Below are 21,823 nucleotides of genomic sequence, written 5' to 3'. Positions count from 1 at the left end.
TTAAGTGCCAATTTTTAACCCTGCTACAGTCCTTTTGATCTTCTGTGCCTATTTGGCTTAAGATAAGTCACCCTTCAGCATTCTTTCCCTTCCTCATTTTTCCTGACAACTCTGTTACCCCAACATTCATGCACTAAATTTCTCAATAACCTGGACAAGCAGCTCCAAATCCTTAGTACCAGTTAACTGACTAAAGAAATCCCACTATATCTTGCTTACATTGTTGGTGCTTGTAGTTGTGTTGCAAATGAGACTTGCATCATCTGCGTTCTGATTTACATGTGTTTGAAAGCTGTTTAGCAGCTGTTTGACAGTCTGTCTGTTGCCACCAGCTACCTCTATAGGAGTGGGGTTTGGCAAAATCAATTTGCAAAATGAAGGATTGTGCCTAAGCTACAATGCTAACTCAATCTATACGTCATGCTTGTGGGAGCTCTTGGATAAACTGTGTCCAGCAGCAACTGCTGAAATGTGTAGAATTTGTGAAGTTTTGTAGATAAGAGTTTAGTATGTGGTGGTGAGGAGATAAAGGGGGCAACATACGTTTTCATTTAGAATAGACTCACTTTGCCCTCTTGGGAGGGTGTGCTTGAACTAGTCTCCCTGCTCCATAAGCTGGGAATTTCAGTTGCCTCAACTAATGGGAGTTCTCTGTTGTGCTGAGAATTATGCAGAGGTTGGTGACTCCAGCAAAACCCAGTAGAGCTATTCTGGGCAGGAAACCACAGGTAACTGGGCTCCCTTGTCTTACAGAACTCAGTCCACCACCGACAATTTTATAGCAATTGTACTATCTTAGTGACTGGATTAGACAGCCATGTGCTTAGGTTATTGCTCTCTTCAGAATTTGGCCTACTTATGTAGGACATCCAATAAACACTGAACAAAGTGCAAGTCACCACTTGTGACTGTTTTATGGTCATCTTTGTGACTGAAAGGCTGCCTGAATCTTCCAGTAAAAAGACTGCACTAAGGAAGGATTAGAAGTCTACCTCCCACCTTAAAACTTGCTATTGTCTGACCAATATGCAAGAAATAGGTTCTTGGTGCTACATACTTCACAGTACTATCTGTCCGTGTTTTCCATTTCTGAGCAAAGTCATGGAAGTTCACACATTCTCCAAGGCAGCCAGGAAATGGTCCAGCAAGGCTCTAGACCAGGCGATGGCACAATTGTTTTGTATATTTAGTGGAAGAAAACTGTCGCTGAAAACTGCTTAATACTTGCTCAGTCTACTGGATGTCTGCAGAATTTCAGTGTACTAGCTGTGAGTCTGCTGCATTGACTGTAGGGGAGTAAAAGGTTCATTTTTCCTCCTTTACTAGAGTGGCATAGTTCTGGAAGAGTTGTTTATGCTATTGGTAGATGCTGGAGCGGCTCCAGGCCCCAGCACACCAAGCGCATGCTTGGGGCACCAAGCCACAGGGGGCGCTCTGCCTGCGCCGTGAGGGCGGCAGGCAGGCTGCCCTCGGTGGCTTGCCTGTGGAGGGTTTGCTGGTTCCGCGGCTTCGGCAGACCTCCCACAGGCGTGCTGCGGAAGGCAGCCTGCCTGCCGTGCTTGGGGTGGCAAAATTCCTAGAGCCGCCCCTGGGTAGATGCATTCAGAATTTTTGTGCCATTGGTGTTGACTTTCTGCCTGTATGCTTCATCTGCCATAGTTCAACTATGACCCCTGATGATCCTCTAGGTCAGTGTGGAGCAGGGCTTTGGAGCAGAGCCCAGAGCTGGAGCATGGAGCAGCTCCAGAGCAGTGGAGCTGCCAGGTTTTTGCCTGGAGCTGGAGTGGAGCCAGAGCACAGCTCCAAAGCCCTAGTGTGGAGGGAGTGGGCAGCTTGATGCCAAGATGTCTCTGGTAGTGGACAGTAGGTGATTGTATTGTTTGCATTAACTCGTCAGCAGCTTGGCCTTGTATTAAGGTAACTGCTTTCCCACGGTTAATTGAAAACCTAGAGGGCCCCAGAGCTTTCATGGGTGGACCAGCTTTGGCTGTATAGTTGCATTGGTGTAATCTACCAATACAACTCCCAAAGTAGAGGCTCATCTTGAGGATCCCCAGGAAGTCTATTCCCAGACTGCTCCCAGAGCCTTAGGCAGGTGGGGGCAAAGTTTTTTTTTGTGGGGGCAGAGTTTTGAGCAGAATGAGTGACATTATTGGCCCGCTAGGACGATTTGAGGATTGGCACTGGCCCTAAGGTAAATTGAGTTTGAGACCCCTGATGTAAACTTTAAAGGGTGGAAGCGGGTAGCATTTATTTATGGTAATGAAGTAGTTACTAAAGGAGCATTGCCTGCCTTCTGTATGGAGCCCTACAGCTGCAGATGTTTTATTATTTTTTACTGTTGTGATCTATAAGTGAAGCTAAATGGAGATCTAATAATGCAGTTAGAGACCGCTCTGCTATTCTGCTGATGCTTTGGTGTCTGCCGCAGAGCTTCTGTTTTGGCACCTGGCTGGTTGAAATCAGAGTGAGCAACAATGAAGTTGTAACGTCTAACCTCCTTAAGCAAACCCAACATCACTAGGATCTTGCTTGCTCAGTGGGATGAGAGCCCCTCCCAGGCTAACATTCTTCAAATAAAAGTTGGTTATTTGAGATCTAACATGGGGCCCAGTTTTCAGGCTAGTAGTCACTGTTTTTAAGTTGCAACCTTAGAGTTGTCTCGCAGATCTAACCTAACTTCCTGAAATATGTTCTTCTTGCGACTGCCTTGTAACTGCTTCTGGGCCTTTGCTTATTAATCAGTGACATCTGGCTGCCTCCTCTTCAGTAGGGGCCATTCAAGATCTCTTAATGTATCATGTTTCAAAATACAGCTCTCTTCTTGGGTACAGTTTAGACTTTTTATACCATGGCAGTGACTGTTGCTGGATGGCAACTGCTTCCTTTTCTTTGTCATAATCTCAAAAGGATTTGAACTGGAACCTTTGAGGATTCCTTTCTTTGAAACAAACTGAGAGAAGGGTGTGGGAAGCCAAAAGTAGTGTGTAATCACACGATAATCTTGAGGGCAAACCAAAGTTTTCCCCAACCTAATGGCTCATTGGGTTGACACAGTTAAGGCATGTCAGTTTCATGGCCAATGGTATACAAGAGAGTGATGTGGCCAGCATCACATCCGACTGCAAGGAGAAGAGTTATTTTCAATTCTGTCCCCACAGATTATATTGCCCCTTCTTTCCAAGAAGGTAGATGCCCATGGTCCCCAGGAGCCAAAGAGCTATAATAAAACTTTTATTACAAAATGTAAATTCCTCTCTTAAATTGAACTAAACCTTCTAAATTTAAACTGACTTGTATAATTTGCCTTAAATTCAAATGTCTTGGCTAGAAATAGCAGATCTAGAACCTATTAAAATTGTTGTAAGCTTCCCTCAACTAAGAAATCTACTGTGCAGATGAACTAGCAAATGATGAACTTAGTATTTGTAACCACAATCCTACTGCAAACCAATTACAGCAGCAGCACTACTCTCTTTCTAGCTAAGTTTTAACAACACTCTCCTTTCAAATGGATAGGACACTAGTCTACAAAGTATTCCTAATCCAGCAATCTGGTGGAACTCGGTAATAAACAAAGACTTGTGAGGTTACAGTTAGGGGAGGATGGTTGATACCTGAATTACTGCAGGTTCTCGTTTTGTCTCAAGATGGAAATTGCTGTTATATATAAAAAAAAATACATTTAAAAAAATCATTTTCCCCTTCAAGATTGAGGGGATTCTACATGTATTCTTTCTGCTTATGTTAAGTGTTAATTTACTGCTCTATTTTTGTCTAGTGAACTGGACAGTAGACTACTGCATGTGTTAGTCTCCTTTTTAAAAAGTGTCTCTATCTGACTAAATATGGATGTCATTATACAATCTTTGTTATACAAGACCTTATTCCATTAGCATGTATTTATTCACTGTACTGGGTACTGATACAATGATTAAACTGACAATCTATTTGCCAATAACAAATACCCTGTTCATACTATCAGCTACTCCCTCCCTGGTGTGCGCACACCTACACTTGTCAATTCAGAGTGAAGTCAATGAGAATTCATTGATATGGTAAAGTAAATAAGTATTGTGAAAGTCTGTGAATAAATTAAAAACAATCCTATTCTCCGAGCCAGCTGTCAGAAGTAGGTATGATTCACTTGGGATAGGGATACACTGTGGGTTTGGAATCTGATCTGTGTCAATTTATCATTTCTGTCTATTCCTGATCCAGTGGCAGCTTGCTATGTAGGATGGTGCCATCTCTGCCACCTTTTTCCTTTCTTGTAACATGTCATACAGGTTTTCCTCATCAGTCACCTATTACTTCACTACTCCTAACTATCAATAAAACCATCAACCCAAATGCCTGTGAGAATGGAAGGCTTATAGATCTAGACTATGATGGACTAAACCAGGAAGTGAGTTCCGAAGCCAAGGGGTCTTCATGTAGAGCACTCTGTTGGCATCTTCCCCCCCCCCCTCTCTCTCTCCTGTGCCTCTCCTGATTTCATCTGTGGCAGAATGATGTGAGGAGAGTCAGTTCCTCAGTAACCAGCTCCCAAACTACTAAGGGCTTTAGCAGTTAAAACTCATGCACTGAATTTCCCCTGGCAACTCTGAGGTTACAAAGCATTGAGGCACCTGAAGCATTGGCCTGATGTGCTCACAATGTGACATTCCAATCAACAAATGAACTGTAGTATTCTGCACTAGTTGCTTTCACAGTGGAATTGAGCTGTAGCCTCCCTAATGTATACTGTACGTTAGCCATCTGAAAAATGTCAAAGGCATGGGTAAGTGCAGCAAGCTCTGTATTTGAGTAGTATCACTTGTCTTATCAAATGCAGATTAGAGAAAAATGCCTTCTTGCTTGGGTCTCTTACCTGAGTATCCAGTAGTAGCTTTGAGTCTAACCATATCCCTAGGTTGTAAACCTTAGTGACAAGTAAAAAGTGTTCTCCTTCAACCAGAGCTGTTGCTATAATCCTTTGTAATGCTTGTACAGAGCTCTGTCTTTCCAGGGGTATTTTTCTATAGATCATGAGTGTGAAAACTCTTCACCGATGACTTTTATGTAGAATGAAAGTGTAATCAAACTGACTACTGGATGGGAAAGAGCATTGCAGAGTGATATTTAAAACTTTTACTGTGGCCATTTTAACTTTTTCCCCCTTGTCAGGCAATACAGTACTGAGCCTGAAAATGTAGTTGCCACTTGCATTTAAAAAGCACACACACATACATGCTTGGTCCTTGTAGAGCTTAAGCCTAGTATAATAGAGCTTAAACCTGAAAGTAGATACTGGATTCAGTTTTGTGACTTTGGGAAAACCCACTTCAGGCTATCATGGTAAAGAGAAGCTATTTTATACATAAGGAGTCTACATCTCAAAGGTATTATGAGACTTAATTGTTAATTAAAAACACCTTGACTTCTTTTAATTACTCTGTAGTAATGCAAATATTCCAAGATATCTGCCCTAGAGTTCTGCTTCATAACTGAGCTCAGACAACCGGCATCTGGATGATTGGCTTTCTAGGGGCTGTGCCTGAGGTCAGGCAGATAGAGGGGATCACCAGTGATAACATAGTGTCCTGCTTAGTTGAAGTGGGAATCATAGAGCAAGGGAACCTGGAACCACATGGAAATATGTTAAGGGAAAACAAATGCAGGAAACACCATAATTTGTATGGCAGATGGTGTTTTAAGTTGTTTGAATGTTTTTTCCATCTAAGTAAATTGTATGTTTTAAAGTCATTTTATTTTAGTTTTTAATTGACTGTTTTCCCATTCCTTCTGCACTTCCATTGTGTCTTGAGCCTCTGCATTAAAATGTTCCACAACTCTGGGCATCTAAATAAATTAAATAATTGCAGAATTTAGCCCTGTCAACACTATATAGTTGAAACCATACTAGAATAGTTACTATTAGCATGCTAGCAACCACCTGCAAGTAATTAACATTAGTGCAGTTTTCCCTATGCTTAATGGAAATTTTTAGACCTAAATTTAATTCAGTGGTAAAAAGGTATCTGGCAGGAAACATTTCAGGGATGCTCAACCTCATAGGCATGGCTTGAGCATGTATAGTGGCTAAAGATGAGAGAGGAGGAAATTTATGTAGCATGATGACTGTAATTCAGTTTATGAAAAGGAACTAAACTTGCTTATTTGAGGAAATAGTGTGATAGTCCCTAATTACCAGCAAGTGCTCAATGCAACATTTGATTGGAGATTGCTGCAATATTTGTTTAAATACAGCTGCTGTTGTCATTGTTCTCCTGTCCATTAGACACAGGATTTTCTTTCTGAACATTGTGCTCACTAAACCATGCTCCCAAAATTAGTATCTAGCTCATGCAGAACACTGACTCCTAGCACACTTCTCAGGGAAAGAAAAATGTCCCCACTGGTCACAGATACCAGAATGGTAGTAACCTTGCCCAAGATTGGTGCTCCTAACGTAGTTTCAGCTGTTGTGTGTGGATAAAGGCTGAAGTATATGTTCCTCTCCTTGTACTTAACATGCTCCCTTCTGTCCTCGGCCACTAGGTATGCATTGGCCATACAGTGTGATATTTTTTATTAGGTGAAACAATTCAGGCCAAGACATTTTCAAGGCTGAGTGAGTTTTTTAAAGTGCCTTTTCTGTCTACCTCAACTGCTAGAAGAACAGATTAACATAAAGGTCCATTTTTGGGACTATGCTATTGTTCAAGTGCATGTGAACATTGCAAGAAAAATTACACACAATCACATTTAATGGTGTGTTCTCACCCTCTCTAAGCCCACCTCCCGAAAAGCCTTTCTTGTAGGCTTACCAAGGGTTTAGGAGTTTGCCACCTAGCCTGGACGCCATTCCTGCAAAGATTTTTGTCTTTAAAAGGAAGGGAAGAAAAACTGCTCCTATGCCTGTGCAGAACTGGTTTGCATGAAGTCCTGTCAAATTTCCTAATCTCATGTTGGTGCTTTGGAGCAATTTACTTTTATCCCCGAACCCAGGTTTCCATATCTGCCAAAGAAAACACTGGCACTGCACAATCCTGTTTCAAAACATAGCAATTCAGAGGAGCCTAATAGGAAAGAAAAAGTTAGAATGATGAAGTTAATGTGTTTTTCATATCTTTTTAAAATCATTTTAATACTCTGATTACAAGAGATGAGGTGGAGCCTTGAAACTGTAATTTTGGTCTTTACTGAAACTTTATACAGCTGTCTTAATATTGGGGCATGCATGTACTGAAATTTTTATTTAAAAAACAGTCTGAACATTATCATAAAACATCTGCACATGTAAAAAGAGACTTTACAAATTGATACATGGAGAAAGCATATTGTAAGATACAGTAATAGGTGCTATATAAGTAATATGTGCCTCACAGTCTTTAACATATTTAACCTCTGACTACCCTGTGAGGTCAGGAACTCTTCTTATGTCCATTTTTATAGATAGTCTCTCTGTGCCTCAGTTCCCCAAGTATTGTGCACAAGGTCACCCAGGAAGGCTGTGGCAGACTAAGGAACTGAGCCAGTATCTCCCAAGACCCATTTTAGTGTTCTTGCCACTAAACCATCCTTCCTCTCTAATCCTTTTAAGCATTCCATCCTGCTACCCTTTCAATTTAGAAGGTACTAAATGGGCGAAGTCTTTCAAAAATAATCCACCACTGAAAGATGTGGGTGGGGGATGGTCTGCAAAGAAGTCTGCACTGCTACTTGGGTGGACCTTCTAATCTTATTCATTGTATGAGGGTCTGTACTAGGAGGTACTAAAGGTGGTGCTGGGGCTTTGTCACAAGCCCTGAGTAAGGGACAGGATGTAGTTATGCTGCCTCAGGATCAGACCAGGCCTCAGACTGAGAGTCAGAATCACAAATTAATTCTAGTTCTGTCCCCCATCAATTTTGCTCCAGAAGGGAGGTAATCTGTACCTATACCATATACATCAGTCCTATACCTGCTGTTGATTACTTCCCTCTCCATACCATCTCAGTTCTGCTGGGAGGCAGGGTGGAGCCAATATTCCATTCAATCCCTGATCACCTATATGGGAAAAGAGTAGCAGCTCTATGGAGGCTGGCTGCCACCACCCATAACCCCAAGGCACAGACTAACAATAGGGGTAGCTCATGTAGGAATATAAGGTGGCTCCTTTCTCATAGATTCATAGAGTTTAAAGCTAGATGGTAACATTAAATCTTCTAATCTAACCACCTATTTAATCCAGGCCATTACATTTCACCCAGTTACACCTGGATGAAACCCAAGAACTTGTCTAGCTAAAGCATGTCTTCCAGAAAGGTATCCAGTCTTGATCTGAAGATGTCAAGCCATTGAGTCCACCACATCCCTTGGTAGTTTGTTTGAGTGGTTACTCACCCTCACTCTTTCAAAAATTGTGCCTTATTTCTAATTTGAATTTGTCTGGCTTCAGGTTCCAGCCACTGGTTCTTGTTTTGCCTTTCTCCACAAGATTAATGAGCCCTTTAGTATTCAGTATCTTCTCCATGTGAAGGTACTCATACACTGTAATGTCATCACCTCTCAAGCTTCTTTTTGATAAACCATACAGATTGAGTTCATTACCTCTCTGTCAGGCATTTTTCTTCAGCTCTTAAATTGCCTGCACCTTTTCCAACATCTTTTTTTTAAGTAAGTTTGTAGATATATGTTTATGAAAGATTGTGACCTGGAGACACTCCTCATAAGGGACAGTGTTGTGATTGTGGCACTTTGGAGATGTACCCTGGAGGTAGGAGTTGGGAACACTGCATGGCCTTTTGCAGCAGTTCACTGTTGCTCTCTGGTTTGTTTTATCAAAGTTTTATTCTTTTCTCATTCACTGCTTTGTTATTTAATGAACCCCAAGATCATTACATAGTGTCAGAAGTCCTGAATGAAACTGTAGTCATTTCGATGTTAGTTCCTATTTTGCAACTGAAAGCAGAGACAAAGGAAGGCAGCAGAGAAGCACTTGGAGCACCAAGCACAGAGGCTTTTGCATGTATTTGGTGAGCACAATTGTAGCTTGACTAGCTTATGGGATGTCTACACTACAAAATTAGATTGATTTAATAGAAGCTGATTTTTTAGAAATTGATTTGATACAATCAATTGTGTGTCCCCACTAAACACATTGTCAGCAGTGTGCAACCACAGTACTCAGGCTAACGTCGACCTTCGGAGCGTTGCACTGTGGTAGCTATCCCACAGCTACTATAGTCTCTGCCGCCCATTGGACTTCTGGGTTGAGCTCCCAATGTCTGATGGGGCGAAAACATTGTCACTGGTGGTTCTGGGTACATGTCATCAGGCCCCCTCGCTCCATGAAAGCAATAGCAAAAAAATAATTTCTCATCTTTTTTTCCTGGGTTACCCATACAGACAACATACCATGGCAAACATGGAGCCCACTCAGCTCACTGTCACCGTATGTCTCCTGTGTGCTGCTGGCAGATGCGGTGCTGCAGTACTACACAGCAGCATCCCCCTGCCTTGCCTTGTGGACAGCAGACAGTGCAATACAACTGCTAACCCTTGTCAGTGTCCCATGGGTACTCCTGGCCAACCTCAGGTTGGTCAGAGGCACCTGGGCAGACATGGGTGCTCCTGGCTGGCCTTGGTGAGGTCGGTCAGGGGCACCTGGACAAAAATGGAAATGACTCCAGGTCATTCTCTTCTTTAAGTTTCATCTAATGGAGATTCACTCCTTTCTGGAATATGATGCCATCTGGAGGCTTCTGCCTCAGGCTGCTCTCCCAGTTGGCAGCACCACGCGGTTGCACCTACCCCAGCCTACCCCTTGCTCCCATGGCTCATGAAGCCTGGACAGTAGTAAGGAGCAGTTCAACTATAGGCTGAGCAAGTGCAGAATGGTGGTAGAATGTGCCTTTGGACGTTTTAAAAGTCTGCTGGCACAGTTTACTGACTCGGTTAGACCTCCGTGAAACCAATATTCCCATCGTTATTATGCTTGCTGTGTGCTCCACAATATCTGTGAGAGTAAGGGGGAGATGTTTATGGCGGGGTGGGAGGTTGAGGCAAATCACCTGGCCACTGATTACACGCAGCCAGACATCAGGGCAGATAGAAGGGCACAGCAGGACGTGCTATGCATCAGAGAAGCTTTGAAAACCAGTTTCATGACTGGCCAGGCTACAGTGTGAAAGTTCTGTTTGTTTCTCCTTGATGAAAACCCACCCCCTTGGTTGACTCTACTTCCCTCTAAGCCAACCACCCTCCCCTCCCCCCTTTGATCTCCACTTGCAGAGGCAATAAAGTCATTGTTGTTTCAAATTCATGCATTCTTTATTAATTCGACACAAATCAGGGGAGAACTGCCAAGGTAGCCTGGGAGGGGTGGGGGAGGAGGGAAGCACAGGCATTTCATCTTTTGGAACGGAGTTCAGATAGCACAGATTCGTCTCCCCATACAGTGATCAGATGCACTATCTCCTGTTCAGTCCATACTGGAGCTCTTTTGTGATTCTGGGACTCCATGGTCACCTGTGCTGATCAGCTCGCCACGCTGGCCAAACAGGAAATGAAATTCAAAAGTTCCCAGGACTTTTCCTGTCTACCTAGCCAGTGCATCCAAGTTGAGAGTGCTAGCCAGAGTGGTCACAATGGAGCAATCTGGGATAGCTCCCAGAAGCCAATACCATCAAATTGCGTCTACGCTACCCCAACTTCGACCCTCATCAGGGAGGAGTACAGAAATCAATTTTAAGAGTCCTTTAAGTCAACAAAAATGTCTTCGTCATGTGAACGGGTGCAGGGTTAATTCGATCTAATGCCGCAAAATTTGACCTAAACTCATAATGTAGATCAGGGCTAAGAAGGGGAAAAAAGCCAAAAATGGAGGTGTTGCAATCTCCATCCAGTCTGCAATTGTCAGTCAATATTGCAGAGAAATAAAAAAAATTCAGACAGAGATCTGAATTGTATTAAGCAGCCATAGGGGCAAAGAATAAAAATGATAAAGTGAAAACAATCTTTTTGGATGTTGTTAGGGAGGAAGCACTGGATATTTATAACAACTTTAAGTTTGAAGAAGGTGAAAGCATGTGACATTAAAGACAATGTATTAAGAGAGCGACAGCTCTGTGAGGGAGACTTAACTTTAGAAAAACCTCTCCAACTATGCAGGACAGCAGAAACAAGCCAAAGAGCTGAATTCACCAGAAGGGTTTATTCGTATTCTAAATACAAAATAATATAGACAGAATAGATCAAATCAAAGAGTGGAACCACTTCCTATGAAAACACTACTGGAGGAAGACTAGGTACAGATGACTATATGGAAGATGTGGATCACAGGATGGCCCCAAACAGCATGTTGCTTTTGGGAAACTCTGTCATAAATGTGAGAAAAATAATCATTTTGCAACATGCTGCAGGTCCCAAATGCAGAAAAGTCAAGTGCATCCAGTTCTACAAAGGCCTTATGAGAAGGTTGGCACTGATTTATTTATCTGGCAAACAGAGGATTATTTAATAGTCACAGATTATTATTCTCTGTATCCAGAAATTTGCACGCTGCACAGTTCGAATAGTAAGTCAGTGATCACCAGCTGAAGGGAATCTTCTCCAGACATGGAATTCCAGATGAAGTATTTAGTGACAATGGACCACAATTTTCCAGTGCAGATTTTAGGCAATTGGCCATAGATTGGAATTTTCATTGCAAAACATCAAGTCCAAATTAACCCCAATAAAATGGACTTGTGGAAAGGTCTATATGGTCAGTAAAGAATCTTATGAAAAACACTTGACTGGGGGAGGCGGAGGTGATTTGTATGCAATGTTACTGGTTTACAGAAGTACAGCCCTGGAGAATGGCTTTTCTCCAGCTCAGCTGTTAATGGGAAGAAGGATCAGATCTGATTTACTAATAACTGAGAGTCTGCTGAAATTTCATAGCAGTGAAGTCATATGGAAGATGAAAGAAAATGAGAAATGGAAGCAGATTTTTTTGTTTTTTTGGACTACAGGGCCCATGAACTCCCATCTCTTAACCTGGGTGATAGAATGTGCCTGAAGAATCACACCACTAATACTTGGGGCCAAAGAGGTACCATTAAAGAACAGCTGCATCTAAGGTCTTATGTAGCTTAGACAGGCCAGGGGCACACATTTCAACATAATTAAAGGGATCTATGAATAATCCCACAAAGTTCCAACACATTAACAGTAGATGTGGACTTTGGCATTTCCAGTGTTACTGATCCTGTTTCATCCATCCACAAAGGAGAAACTCTCAAGGAACAAGAGAACAACGCAGACCCTAATGAAAGGCCGATACTGAGAAGATTAGAGCAGGAGATTAAACATCCTGAAAGATTCATAGAGATTTGCTAACCTTCCAGGAGAAGGGATATTTGAGGAAAGTGAGTGGTAAAGACTTACTCTAGAGTGATGTGATGGTAACCTCTCCTCTCTAGATAGTTGACACATTAGGTTTATGGAAATGTACTAAATGGGTTAAGAATTTAAAGAGATGTTTATGAAAGACTGTGATTTGGAGATGCTCCCTCATAAGGGACAGTGTCATGAGTGTGCCAATTTGGAGATGTGCCCTGGAGGCATGGGTTGGGAACACTGCATAGCTGTGTGCAGCAAGTCACCACAGTAGATCTCCAGTTTTTATTAAACTTTTATTCTGTTCTTATTCATTTCTTTGTTAGTTAATGAACCCCCAAATCGTTACAATGTGGACATCAGAACTGGGTGCAGTTCTCTGGTACTGCTCTCCCCAATGCTGCATAGAGAGGTAAAATCACCTCCCTTCTCGTACTCGCTACTCCCCTATTTATACATCCAAGGATCACATTAGCTCTTTTTGCCACAGCATCACACTGGGAGCTCATCTTGAGTTGCTTTTCCATTATGACTGTAGGGTTGCCAGGTGCCCTGTTTTCAAATGCAAAGTCTGTTTGAAAGGGGACCCGTACTTACTGGACACCAAAAATCCAATTACCACAGGCAGGGGAAGGCACTGGGTCATCACCCCATTATGGCCACTAGATCCTTTTCAGAATCATTGCTTCCCAGGATACAGTCCCCCATTCTGAAAGTATGGCCTGTACTCCTTTGTTCTAGATGTATAACTTTGCATTTGGCTATATTAAAGTGTATTTTGTTTGGGTCCACCTTACCGAGTGATCCAGATGACTCTGTATGTCTTCTCTGTCCTCATCATTATTTACCATTATGCCAATCTTTGATTCATCCACAAATTATATAAGCAGCAATTTTATATTTATTTGCAAATGATTGATGAAAATGTTGAATAGTGTCAGGTGTTTGAACCCCCCCTATTCAATGATGATCCTCACTGATGATGACTTCTTGCGATCTGTCAGATAGCCAATTTTTAATCCATTGAAATTGTTTGCTCTTTTGAAATTGTGTAGCGCTAATTTTTTAATCACGTCATGCTTACTGAGCCAAACACATTACAAAAGTCTATTACACCTATGCAAGCATCACATCAGTCAACATGATTTTTTGGAAAACAGACCTTGTTAAACAAACCTGATTTCATTCTTTGAGGCGATGACCTACACACATGCACTGTTTGTTTCTTTCTGTAGATTTTCTGTTTTGTAGATTTTACAATCTCTTAATTTGCACCTGGCTCAGTATGCAACTAGGCACGCAATACTCAAATGGCAAGACAGGGAGATAGGTGTCTGTTACCTCCTGCCTGAAAGGAACATTTCCAACGTATGTCACCTCCTGGTGATCTGCCTTAAATCCAAGTTGTTAAGAACATAATTTTCAGTATGTATACTGTGTATACTTATATAACTTCTTAAGTATTATCCAAACAGAAATTTCACAGTTATTATGATGACCAGTGGGCTAAGGACTCTCAAGAGAAAACGCACATACCACTCTTTGGTGAATTATTATGCATATACCTGATTCAGGGGATTCCTGCATAACACTATCCACCCCCTGTGCCCTCTGCCAGTTGGCACTCGTGGCCCCTGGGTCACAACTGGCATTAATTATATTTCTATCCTTTAATTCTTTATTAACTCAATCCTGTATCAGTTTTTATATTACTTCATCCAGGATTGATGTGCAGCTATCTGGCCGGTAGCTACCCGATCATCATCCTTGCCCTTTTTGAATATTGGCCCCAAATTAGCAGTCTTCTGGAATTTCCATGGTATTCCAAGACATTAAAAATCAGCCTCAGCAAGCCAGAGATCTCTGCCAGTTTTTTTTAGGACGCTTGGGTACAAGTTATCCAGGCCTGCTTATTTTAAAAATGTTTATCCCTTGCAGATGTTGTTTAACATCTTCTTTGATTACTAACGAACTGGAAAGTACTTCATCATCTTCATGTGATACAAGCACATCATCCAGTTTCTTTCCAAATACAGAACAGAACTATTCCTTGATAATTTCTTCCTTTTCTGCATCATTAACAATGTTTCTACCCCCATCTAGTAAGGGGTCTATACTATTACTAGGATATACTATGATTCCTAATATACTTTAAAAACTCCTACTGGTTGTCCTTAGTCCTGCCAACCATGGATTTTTCCCTGATGGCTTTGGCTTCCCTTATTATTCACCCTCTTACTTCTCTGCATGAATGTACATCAAAGATCACAATCTGGCCATAAGCAGGTAAGTGCCTGAGGGCAGGAATTGTCTAAATAAACCCTTTAGAAACTAACTGCTTCCAGGTGTCTGCCAGAACAACAGATGCAAAACCTGCAGACATATCTGAACTGCTATAATGATCAATACCCACCACAACATACCTTTCAAGATCCATGGGTCCTACACATACCTATCACAGCACATGTATCCAGTGCACTAAATGCCCCCAACAACAGCTGTGTGGGTGAAACCAGAAAATTACTAGTCTCGTGAATGAACTCACACACAAAAAATGATAAAAGACAAAAACACCATATCACCCCTGGGCAAACACTTTTCACAAAGCAATCACGTCATCTTTGACCTCTCCAGTCCTCATCTTCAAAGGAAACCTTCACAATACCTTCAAAAGATGAAATTGGGAATTGAAATTCATACCTCTAATAGACACTAAAAGCCATGGACTCAACAGAGACACTGATTTTATAGCTCAGTATAACTATTTGTAACTCACCCCACTACTTGCTGATTCATTTTTAAGTGGGCTCCTACAGCATAGGTGAACCCCGTATGCTTAACAATCTATCCCCACTTGTATTTAGCTTAGACACTCTGGTTACCTTCCCCAAACCTGGAGAAGAGCTCGGTGATGCATGAAAGCCCGTCTCTTCCACCAGCTGTAAGCTGGGAGGTGGGTAGTGTTCAGGGTTTAAGGTATCACTGCCTGGTGATGGTTTGCCTTGGAGAAAGGGCCATTCTGGGACTTTTGGGAGGAATCTCAGCCTTTATGCTCACCACAAAACAGCAGCAGGGGCAGTTTGGTCCAAAATGTAGTGAGGTGGAAGAGGGAAAAACCAGTGGGTTTATGCTGCTCTCAGGCAGTGCAGCAGGACCCCAGAATGTGTCTGTGCTGGGAGAGGCAGCCAGCAGTGAGTACTGGTAAGATATGTAAGGCATTCTGCCTATTCTAAAGGGCATCTGTCCTTGCTTGATCAGAGGTGTCTCTTTTCTACTGGGGAAGGAAGAGGCAGGGTTCCTGCTGGATCTGGGAGAAATAGGCTGAAGGAGTAAAAAATGAACATATTATTTAGCTCCTCAGTGCTAACCCAGATGAGTGTGCGCATTCTCAGAGCCCCACTGTTAAATGCCACATAAAGCAGAGGGGACTTAGGCCAAGATCCTCAAAAGTATTTAGGTGCCTAACTCCCATTGATTTCACTGCTTCTGCTGCTGCTGCTGCTGCTTGGGAAGACTGGAATTTTCTGTTTGGAGGCCATTCTGCTTCTCTCATACATATATATTTCTGATGCTGGGCCCATCCATGTGAAACCTTCTCTGGTTTTAGTGGTCACAATCTGATCTTGGATCCTTGGCTATCCTTCATATTAAGGTCAATGGGAGTCTCATGCAAATGCAGATGGAAGTATTTAGCCTCGATGATTTCTCTCTTGCTCAAGCCTGATTTGAAATCATACTCCTACTCGTATACTAATATTTAGCAGTTCTATAAGGCTTTTCATTTTCAAATTAATACATTAATTCTCATACCCAGAGGTAGATTACGGTTTTGTGGGGGTCTGAGCCAGAGCAAGTGGAGGCCCCTCCCCACCCCTTCTGCCAGGAGTCCTCCATTTCTTACCCCCCCAACTAGGGTTGCCAATCCTCCAGGATTGGTCTGGAGTCTCCAGGAATTAAAGATTAATCTTTAATTAAAGGTGGTGTCATGTGCAGAAACCTCCAGGAGTACGTCCAGCCAAAATTGGCAACCATACCTGCAGTGCTCCTGATGGGAAGTGGGGTTGGGGCACTCCAGCACCAGCCAGGCAGAGGGGGGCAAGCCTCTGTGCCCTGACCCCAGGTCCCAACCCCATTCCCTGGCAGGACTGCCAGGCGGGCATAAGAGTGTTCATCTTTCTGGAACCCCCAACTGGCCGGGGCCCCTGGGCACGAGCCCCATTGGCTCAGTGGCTAATCTATCACTGCTCACAGCAAACCTCTGACATCAGTAAATACAGCTCTCATGTTTACAAATGTGGAAACTGAGGCCTTGTCTACACACACAAGTTGCCCCAGTTTTACCTCTGATTTCAGTTTAAGAAAGGACAGTTACCTGTTCCATAACTGGCGTTCTTCGAGATGTATTTGTTGCTCAGATGTATTCCACTATAGGTGTATGCACGTTCGCCATGTGCACCATTGCCAGAAGTTTTTCCTTTAGCAGTATCCATAGTGGGGGGGTGCCCCGCTGCGACCCCTAGAGTGGTGCCGACATATTGCGCTATAAAGGAGGCTGCGTGCTCCCCTCCACCCTCAGTTCCTTCTTGCCAGACAACTCTGACAGAGGGGAAGGAAGGTAGGACGTGGAATACACCTGAGCAACACAACTCAAAGAAAGCCAATTACGGAACAGGTAACTGTCCTTTCTTCTTCGAGTGATTGCTCATGTGTATTCCACTATATGTGACTCCAGGCTATACCTGATGGAGGTGGGTAGGAGTTTAAATGTAAAGTTTTAAGAGTTACCGGGGCGAAGCACCGCCCTACCAAACCCAGCGTCATCCCTTGTTTGGGAGACGATCTCATAGTGCGATGAAAAGGTGTGGACAGAGGACCACGTAGCAGCCCTACAGATGTCCGGAATAGGGACATGAGCCACATAGGCCACTGATGATGCCTGGGCTCTAGTCAAATGCGCCTTCACAATAGCAGGCGGGAGAACCCCGGCCAGGTCGTAACAGGTGCGAATGCATGAGGTGATCCAGCGGGAGATCCACTGGGTGGACACTGGTTGTCCTCTCATACACTCTACCGAAGCAATAAAAAGCTGGGGAGACCTCCTAAATGACCTGGTTCTATCTAGGTAAAAGGCCAGCGCTCTGCGCACGTCCAACATGTGTACGTGGCATTCCTCACTGGAGGAATGGGGTTTAGGACAGAGGATCAGGAGAAAAATATCCTGATTCATGTGAAAAGCTGAGACTACCTTTGGCAAAAAAGCAGAGTGAGGGCAGAGCTGAAATCTGTCCTTATGGAAAACCGTATACGGCAGTTCAGAAGTCAGGGCCCTGAGCTCCGAGACCCAGCAGGCTGAGGTGATGGCCATTAGGAATGCCACCTTCCACAACAGGTGGGACCACAAGCACATGGCTAAAGGCTCAAAGGAAGGCCCTGTGAGGCAGGAGAGCACCGGGTTCAGGTCCCAGAGTGGGACTGGAGGTCTGGCGTAAGCGAATGCTCGAGCTAACCCGTTCAGAAACCGGGCCATCATGTGATGCGAGAACACGGACAGGCCCTGCACCGGGGGTTGGAAAGCCGAAATGGCCGCCAAGTGCACCCTGATCGAGGAGGGTGCCAGCCCTTAAGTCCTAAGGAACAGAAAGTAGTCGAGGACAAGCTGGATAGATGCGGAGGAGGGAGAGGAACCTCTATCCCTTGCCCACATAGAGAACCTATACCATTTAGCCAGGTAGGTTCAACATGTTGAGGGTTTCCTACTTTCCAGCAGGACCTTCTTCACATCATCAGAACGCCTCCCTTCCTCCTCATTTAACCATGGAGCAGCCACACTGTCAGGTTGAGCGCGGCTAGGCTGAGATGGAGGAGACGAACTTCCTCCTGGGAGAGGAGGTCCGGGTGGAGTGGCAGCATGCACGGAGGGGCCGCTAAGAGTAGCAGTAGGGACTCGTACCAATGCTGACGGGCCCAATCTGGGGCTATGAGAATGACCCTCGTCCCATCTGACTTCACCTTCTGTAGGACCCTGCCTGTTAATAGGAAGGGCGGGAAGGCATACAACAGGGACTTCGACCATGGGAGCAGGAACGCAACTGATATTGCCCCGTCACCCTGTCCCGCTTTGGAGCAGAATTGAGGACACTGTCAATTCTTGGCGGTGGCGAACAGGTCTACCTGGGGAGCACCCCACTGTAGGAAGATCAGCCTGGCTACTTCCCTGTGCAGGGACCACTCATGCTGCTGGGAGAACACCCTGCTCAGGCGGTCTCTGAGCGTGTTGCTCTTGCCAGGTAGGTACGAAGCCCGTAGAAGTACATTGTGGGCTATACAAAACTCCCACAGGAGTTGGGCTTCCTGGCATATGGCCCAGGAACGCATGCCCCCCGTTTGTTGATGTGATACATGGCAGTCGTGTTGTCTGTAAGGACTCTGACCGCCTTCCCCTGTATGTGCTGGCAAAATGCCATGCACGCCAGGGGTACAACCCTGAGCTCCCTGACATTTATGTGCAGGGTCAGTTCCTCTGGTGACCACATGCCCTGGGTCCTGATATGCCTCATGTGGGCTCGCCAGCCCAGGTCCGAGGCATCCGACACTAGGTCTAGTGAGGGAGGGGGCTCTCAGAAGGGGATACCCCAGAACATGTTGCTCGGGAGAGACTACCATTGGAGATCTGCCACCACCCTGGGCGGCACCGTGACAACCTTGTCCAGGCCTCCCTGGTCTGGGAGTACCAGGAGGCCAGCCAGAGCTGAAGGGGCCTCATCCGAAGCCTGGCATGTCGCACCACATAGGTGCATGCTGCCATGTGGCCTAGGATTTGCAGGCACACCCATGACGTGGTTACTGGAAAGGCCGTGACCGAGGTGATGAGAGCTTTGAGCATCTTGAATTTGTTCCGTGGGAGGGAGGCCATGGCCACCTGGGAATCCAACAGTGCCCCTATAAAGCTTATGCGTTGAACTGGGATTAACATGGATTTCTCCTCGTTTACCAGTAGGCCTAGAGCTGCGCAGGTGTTTAGCAGGAAACTCATCTGCTGCTGCACCAGAGACCGAGACCGGCCCTTGAGCAGCCAGTCATCGAGGTAGGGGAAGATCTGCAGCCCTTTCCTCCATACACTTTGTAAATAGTGGGGGCAGTGGAGAGGCCAAAGAGGAGGACCGTAAACTGGAAATGGTCCTGACCCACCAGGAAACGGAGGAAACGCCTGTGACTCTTGAAAATGTGGATATGAAAGTACACATCCTGGAGGTCCAGCGCCATAAACCAATCCCCTTGGTCTAGGGATGGAATAATAGAGGCCAGGGACACCATGCGGAATTTGCAACGAACCAGGAACTGGTTGAGATTCCGCAGGTCGAGGATGGGCTGAAACCCACCCTTCGCCTTCGGGATGAGAAAATACCTGGAGTAAAAACCCCTGCCCTGGTATTCCCGAGGTACCCTTTCCACCACTGCCAGGGAGAGGAGGCACTCCACCTCCTGGCGGAGGAGGAGGGCATGCGCTGGGACCCCAGCCAGCTGCCCAGATGGGGGACAGTTGAGAGGGGTGGAAACAAACTGCAGCCTGTACCCTTGGGAAATGGTGCTGAGGACCCATTGGTCCGATGTTATACGGGCCCATTGCAGTTGGAAGGCCGATAAACGGTTCATAAAAGGCAAATTTATTAACTGGGTGGGGGTACACTGAAACTGGCCCGGTGACCCCCATCTATGAGTCAAAAACACTGCTTTCCCAGCCGTCTAGCCTTCGAGGTCACAGGCTGTGGGGCTAAACGGGATTAGCATTGGGACCGACGCCTTTGTTCCCTCTGCAGCTTAGACGGGGGTTCGTATCTGCTCCGAGCCAGAGGAGCAGAGGTTTGAGGCCTGGGCTTGTCCTTAGGGGTTGGGATGTAGAGGCCTAGAATCTGAAGGGTGGTGCAGGAGTCCTTCATCCCGTGCAGACGGGTGTTTGTCTGTTCTGCAAATAGGGCCTTGTCATCAAATGGCAGGTCCTGCATTAAGATTGGGACTCAACCAACAACCCTGAAAGCAAGAGCCATGACACCCATCGCATGGAGACTGCGGAAGCCATCATACGAGCGGATGTGTCTGCTGCATCCGAAGCCGCCTGGAGAGCTGCTTTGGCCATGGCTGCACCCTCATTCATCGGAGCCCGAAAATCCATTCCGTCCTTGTCCCGAAGAAGGGGCTCAAATTTGGAGAGGGAACCCCAGAGATTAAACTTGTACCGGCTCAGCAGTGCCGGGTGGTTGGCCACTCTGAGCTAGAAACTCGTGGATGAATAAATCTTTTTCCCAAAGGTATCCTGTCTACAAGCGTCCTTGTCTTTTGGTGTGGACGCGGGCTGGCCATTCCGCTCACAGTGGTGGACAGACTCTACCACCAAGGAGTTAGGAGCTGGGTGGGTGTATAGGTACTTGTGACCCTTTGTGGGGATGAAGTACTTCCTCTTGGCCTTTTTGGAAATTGGCCCAAGTGAGGCCAGGGTCTTCCAGAGGCCAGTGGTGATGTTGGCTACTCCCTGATGGAATTGGAGAGCCACATGCCCCAGTACTGAGGAGGCGAGGACATTAAAAAGGTTATCGGAGAGCTCCTCCATCTTTTTGGCCTGGAGCTCTAGATTTGCTGCCATCCTCCTAAGCAGCTCCTGGTGCGCCTTGAAGTTCTCTTGGGAAGAGGGAGGCGGCACCACAACTGAATCACCCTGCGCCGAAGACATGGATGGTGCGGTGCCTTCAGCAACCAACGGCATCGTAGGCTCGATGTCCGGGTCTGGTGCCGGAGTCGGTGCTGGGGGTTCGGCGCCCACAGTCTGATCCCGGTGCTGGGGAGGCGACGCAGGATGGCCCTGAGAGGCTCCCGCCATGGAGCGAGGTCTTGGCTGCACAGGAGCCTGAGGCCACGGTGCCCAGTGGCACCATTGTCATTGCCAGGGAACAGCTTGGAAATGAGACACATCAGGCGCCGGCAGGGCTGGTGCTCATGTGGTGCAGCCCAGGGACAGACGGCTGCGTGCCGACGCCGAAGTCCTGGAGGAACGCATGGTGCCGTAGGAACGACTGGAGCGGTCTCTATCGTGACGGCTCCTGCCCCGAGACTTCGACTTGGAGGAAATCGAGAGGTAAATGTCCGAAGAGGTGTCTCTGGACTCCCTGCGGCGGCTGTCACCACGGTGCCTCAGTGCCAGGCGCTCTCGGGACGCACTCCAAGCACGGCCTCTGTGATGGCGGGCGCTTGAGTACAAGCGTCAGTGCCGACGGTGGCGAGACCTGTTCCTCTCGGACTGGCTGGAGGACGAGTGGCACCATCTCTTGTCACCTTCTCGACGGCATCAGAGACCGGAGGAGTGGGATTTGCTCACTGAAGAACTGGGATGCAGAGTCGACGTGCATCGCGGGGCTTTACTCAGCACCTCAACCTGGGAAGGTACCTCGACCTCTGACACCTCCGGGGAAGGCTGATGGGC

Source organism: Gopherus evgoodei, chromosome 2 (assembly GCF_007399415.2).
Source record: "Gopherus evgoodei ecotype Sinaloan lineage chromosome 2, rGopEvg1_v1.p, whole genome shotgun sequence".
In the NCBI taxonomy this organism is placed as follows: domain Eukaryota; kingdom Metazoa; phylum Chordata; order Testudines; family Testudinidae; genus Gopherus; species Gopherus evgoodei.
Note: the sequence above shows the minus strand (reverse complement) of the source record.